Below are 6,058 nucleotides of genomic sequence, written 5' to 3'. Positions count from 1 at the left end.
TTTTTCTGCAGACAGAGAAATAAATTTTCTTCCCGGAGAAGCTTAAAGCTCTGGATTCTGAGGTGCTCTGTTTTCTGAAATATAGCCAGCGGTATAAATTCAGACGGCAGGGATTATAAATCTCCATGAGGAACATAATGCATTCCCTTCACAAGAGGAAAACGGGGAAAAGGAAAACAACATATAGGCAAATAAAGTCATCTTGTGTTTGCATAAACAAGATAAGTATGAATTATTATGTAAATGATAATGATTTTTCATCTCAGCTCAGTTCATTCAGAATGGGTTATTTTTTTACCCTGGGCCATTACTCATAGATGGCCCAGAAAACTGGGCTTTATCTTTTTTTATTTATTTTTTTTGCAGAAGAAGAACAAGGACTGACAGCGTTGTTTAAAAATATGCTGCTGTTGTTTCAAAGTTAAGCAGGATTTATTGTGGTTTTAAAACCTCTCTTACTTGACTGCAAAACATGTCATTGAGATAAGCTTACATGGCCACATATCTTTAAAAGGAAGCTAAATGTTTCTCTCACCGTGGAAAGATGTAACCTAGAGCATCAATTCACACACTGATTTGACTTAATATTTGTGTTCTGCTTTTCCATGCTGAGATCCAAGTGGTTCACAATAATAACAAAAGCATTAAATGTTTCACAGATACAAGTTGTCTCTACTTATGTACACGTATTTGTAGATTTCAAAGGTAGAATTGACTTTCAACAACATTCAGGGTGTCCTGGTTTTTACTTTTTGAAATAAGGCAACCCTATAGCAGGCAAAAGGGACACGGGTGGCACTGTGGGTTAAACCACAGAGCCTAGGACTTGTCAATCAGAAGGGCAGTGGTTTGAATCCCCACGATGGGATGAGCTCCCGTTGCTCGGTCCCTGCTCCTGCCAACCTAGCAGTTCGAAAGCACGCCAAAGTGCAAGTAGATAAATAGGTACCGCTCTGGCAGGAAGGTAAACGGCGTTTCCATGCGCTGCTCTGGTTCGCCAGAAGCGGCTTAGTCATGCTGGCCACATGACCCGGAAGCTGTACGCTGGCTCCCTCAGCCAATAAAGCGAGATGAGCGTTGCAACCCTAGAGTCGGTCACGACTGGACCTAATGGTCTGGGGTCCCTTTACCTTTACCTTTACCTTTACAGCAGGCAGAAACATTCCTCTTTAACCAGGTCTTGGGTTGACTGACATCCAATGCCCTTTTAAAATGTGTGGGGTGTTTTTTTTTGGGGGGGGGGGTTACTGGGCTGTTGCTGTTTTTATTTTGATTATGTATCCTGTGTTTTTATAGTGTGATTTTATCCTGGGAACCACCCTGAGACACTAATCAGCAGCATCACCACCACCACCATAACCATAATCATAATAGACAGGTACAAAGACTGTACACTCATTGAATGTAATGTATGAACATCCCTTAAGAAACATGAACCTGTGATTCAGCAGCAGCCAGTGAGCTTGCCAGTTCCTGAGCAGAATTTTCTTTCCGGTGAGCACAGAACCAGTTCTGCTCTACAACAGAGATCCATCGTTTTTGCAGGAGGATACAGAATACAATAGGCAACATCAGCAAGGCAAGAGAAATATCTGGCTGGGACCTCTAGGCTTTGGTAACCCCAAATATCGGAAAGGGGGGAAGGTTATTCCAGCCTAAAGGTATAGCTGATTGTAGCCCCTTTGCTTTCTTCGCAAAAAAAGTCTACAAAAGCTCTTCACTTTTGTGGTAAAGCTATAAAACAGCCATTAGATATTTCTTAAGCTGGAAGAAAACAGGGATCACATCCTTTGCAAAAACAGCCTTGTTTTTTTCCAGCTCCTAGGAGTCAAAATAACTTAGAAACTAGAGGGTAAAGCACCAGTAAAGGAAAATATTTAAGAAGGGAACTGGAGCTGGATATGCATATATATCAGAGGCTGTGATTATTCATCATGAGCCAGCATCATGCAAATTCAGATATGGAAGGCAACTTTCAATTAGCTGGTCATGCAACACTTACCCATGGCCATGTTTCATAATCAATCACGTAGAAAAGTTGCTTGCCTGCTGTTTATGACCCATGCTGCTACAAGACTAATGCGAAAATAAAAACTCTAATCATTATCGAGAATAAGAAGGGGAAAGAATGTGAGCCTCCTGCTGCGAAATACCATGGGGGAAATCGCCCCAATCTTGGTGACATGTTGGTGTGGATATACCGTATTTTTCGCTCTATAAGATGCACCAGACCACAAGACGCACCTAGTTTTTGGAGGAGGAAAACAAGAAAAAAAATATTCTGAATCTCAGAAGCCAGAACAGCAAGACGGATTGCTGCGCAGTGAAAGCAGCAATCCCTATTGCTGTTCAGGCTTCTGGGATAGCTGCGCAGCCTGCATTCACTCAATAAGAGGCATACACATTTCCCCTTACTTTTTAGGAGTGAAAAAGTGAGTCTTATAGAGCAAAAAATATGGTATATGTGGCTTGGGGACTTTGATCAGTTCTATTTGAACTGCAGCTGGTCTTCATCCTCATTCCAAAAGCCTTCTGCAAGTACTCAGTTTGAGACCTTTAGCAAGAATGCTCTGTCCCTGCTGGGCGGGAGGGAAGGAGGCATAGAAAAGAGAGAGAAAGGAGAGTGCCCCAGAGAAAAGGGGGTCAGAGAAAGAGTGGGGAAGCAGCTGACCCTACTCACTTTTGAGTGTAGCTGACAGGGCCGTCTTAAGCTAAGGTTACCAGACGTCCCTGTTTCCCGGGGACAGTCCCCGGATTTACAAATCAGTCCCCATACAAAATCCATTGAAGTTGAAAAGTGTCCCCGGATTCATTGAAAAAATCTGGTAACCTTATCTTAAGCATATCCGGCGCCGTGACACAAAGCTCCCTCCCTCTGCCCCCCCCCCATTTCCCAGAGTTGTTTTTTCCCCAGATAAATTTTTATTATTTTCTTCATATTATCTTTTTCCAACAGTCCATATTATCACAATATAATCCCTTTGACTCTGCCAAGTCTTGACTTCCCTCCCTCCCCGCAGCTGGTATATACATCACATTCTTATCGCGTATATTATTCTCATATCTCTATGATTTTACACTGAAGGTATTATTCCAGTCCTGCTAGTGTCTTTAAACTTTTATAGTTCTCCTTTAAATATTCAATAAATTTACTCCAGTTGTTCTTGTATCTCTGGTCCTCTTGGTCAATTTGGCAAGTTCCGCAAAATCTGTCCTCTTCACCTGCCACTCCTGGATGGTTGGTAAGTCTTGTGTTTTCCATTTTTGGGCCAATAGAGTTCTTGCGGCGGCTGTGGCATACATAAACAAATTCTGATCTTTTATTTTAATCTCTCTTCCCACTAGACCTAGCAGAAATGCTTCTGGTCTTTTGGTTTCCCAGAGTTTTTTAGGGAGGATGGCACTGCCGGCGGGGCTGGAGGTGGCGGGCAGTGGCTGGAGGGTGGCTCCTCTGGCGGGGAAGGGGCCTGGCGTCTCCCGGCTCAGCCAGCCGCTTCGTGCCACGGTGGCCACAGCAGACGGAGGCTCCAGGCACGGTGCTGCTTCGGCGCACCATGGCGGAGGTGGGTGAGGGCAGCGAGCTGATGCCAGGAGGCACTGCATCCAGCCTCCACCTCTTCCCTGGCACCCTCCAGAACTTGGCACCCTGGCGCCCCGTGCTACTTGGCTCTATGGGTAAGACGCCCCTGGTAGCTGACAGAAATTGGAGGGGGAAATGTTGCCCATTTGGATTAGGATCCAGGTTTGAAGACTGAAAAAAAGGTTTGTTAATGGAAAGCAGAAGAGTTGGCTATTAAGGAGTAAGAGTTTTGCATACGTTTAGAAGGCTGACAGAGAATCAAAATACTTCTTTCCCTTTCCCTATGTTTAAAAAAATGCTTGGTATTTGATGTTAACTTCTGTATATTTTCCCTTTGTTTTTCCAGTTTTATTAAAAAATAATTTTAAAAAAGGACCTGTGACACCAGGGGCCAGATTCAACTGAATAGCTGTGCTAGTTGGAGCCATCACAAGTCTTGCCAGTGCAATGGGAGTGTCTCCACCCCCATCGTTCAGCTCGGACACTGAGGTCCAGCTCCGAGGGCCTTCTGGCGGTTCCCTCACTGCGAGAAGTGAGGTTACAGGAAAACAGGCAGAGGGTCTTCTCGGTAGTGGCGCCCGCCCTGTGGAAGGCCCTCCCTTCAGGTGTCAAGGAAATAAACAACTATCTGACTTTTAGAAGACATTTGAGGGCAGCCCTGTTTAGGAAAGTTTTTAATGTTTGATGTTTTATCGTGTTTTTAACATTTTGTGAGGAGCCGTCCAGAGTGGCCAGGGAAACCTAGGCAGATGGGTGGGGTAGAAATTTATTATTATTATTATTATTATTATTATTAGGCTTCCCATTCTCCAACCTCTGGCGCCCCCACAATCAGCTCTGGTGGGAGATTGGGAGAACCCCCAGAACGGCGTACATGAGAGTGGGAGATCATTCCAACAAGCAGATGGAATGATGGTTATCTATGCAACACTGAATTCTTTCCAAAATTCAAATGCCCAAACAGCCATGAAGCTCACTGGGTGACCTCAGACCAGTCGCAGTCTCTTAGACCAGCCTTGTTGTGAAGATAAAACAGGCAGGAGAAAAAGAATACATGCCACCTCGAGATCCTTTGGAGAAAAGGTGGGATATTAATAATAATAATCAATAAAATACAATACTTGGCAGTTTCTATGGCATGAAAAGAGATCACGGGGAAGGAGGGTTGGGTTCAATGGGACTGCACTGTGGAAATCAATAAAATTAGACGCGTTGAATGCTATTAGTATGGGCAAACAGGGATTTTGTAATGACTACATAAAGGGCAGGCACATCGAACTTTATTACCTGAGACATCCCAGAGAATTTAGTCTCATGTTGACAGGTAAAATATACTGCATTGACATTCTGCAGGGGCAGCCAATGTAGTTCTTTCCAGAAGTTGGGGGGCTCCCAGTTCCCATCAGCTTCAACCAGCATGGCTAACAGTCAGGGATAGTGGGAGCTGTGGCTGCCCCGGACATATTGAGTGTCTCCTGCCTTTAATTCACCAACCCAGTGGTAAAAATGAGACAAGAATGGCCAGGTATCAAGCGTCAGACTTCCTGAAAGACCCATCACTCACATTTATCACAGCTATACACATAATATAACTGACTCAGCCAAGGCCAATGCTTATTAAACTGCCAACCCTGAAGATATGGATCTCCTGTGCCCTTGTTCCCCTTTTCATGTTCTGAATTCCCTTCTAAAATTGACAGAAACTGGACACACCATGTTACACAACATAGGGCTCTTCACCAAATGTGTCTTCATCAATTTCTTACAGGGTGTTCAAATGCTAGCGTCAATGGGCTTCCTGCGACATCCTTTTTTTTTTTTTCTGCAGAAATTGCTTTTGGGCCACCTACACATTCATTGCTTAAATGCACAAAAACAAGGTGACTTTGAAGTATATAGCTTTCAGTTTACAGCTCTCCCTTTCTTGCTTCAGTTCCTAGAAGGGAGGAACATGGCCAAGGACTCGACGTGAGGAATCGCATTACTGAGCTGGAATAAGAAGCCAAATCTGGGACAGCTGAGGCGGAAGTAGGCTTCTGGTCTTGTTTACACACACATATTCAATAGTTCCTCCTCACCCCACTGCAACGTGGATGCCATTTAGGAGAGTTTGGACGCCTCAATGACATTAGAAGGCAGATCACAGAACCACAAAATATTGTGACGTGCTGATATATCTCAAGGTCTGAAATTGCCCATCCCTCCACATATCGCTCTTGCTCGCGGGAGCCAGAGTGGTATGGGGGCTTGCCCAGTTCGCCGAGATGAACAAGCCCCCTACCACTCAGGCTCCCATGAGCAGGAGCTGTACAGGAGCTTTGTTAAACTGTTTTGCTGAGGTGCAGGCACTTTCAGAAAGCTGTCCCCTCACCTTTGGCTTGATCAGCCGAGAAGCAGCCTTCCTTAAATTGCCCGCCTCCCAGCTAATCGAGGCAATTTGAGCTGGCAGTACATCACAACCGCCACCAGCCCAGCCCA

Source organism: Podarcis pityusensis (genome assembly GCF_964106645.2).
Source record: "Podarcis pityusensis genome assembly, chromosome: 3".
Classification (NCBI taxonomy): Eukaryota; Metazoa; Chordata; class Lepidosauria; order Squamata; family Lacertidae; genus Podarcis; species Podarcis pityusensis.
Note: the sequence above shows the minus strand (reverse complement) of the source record.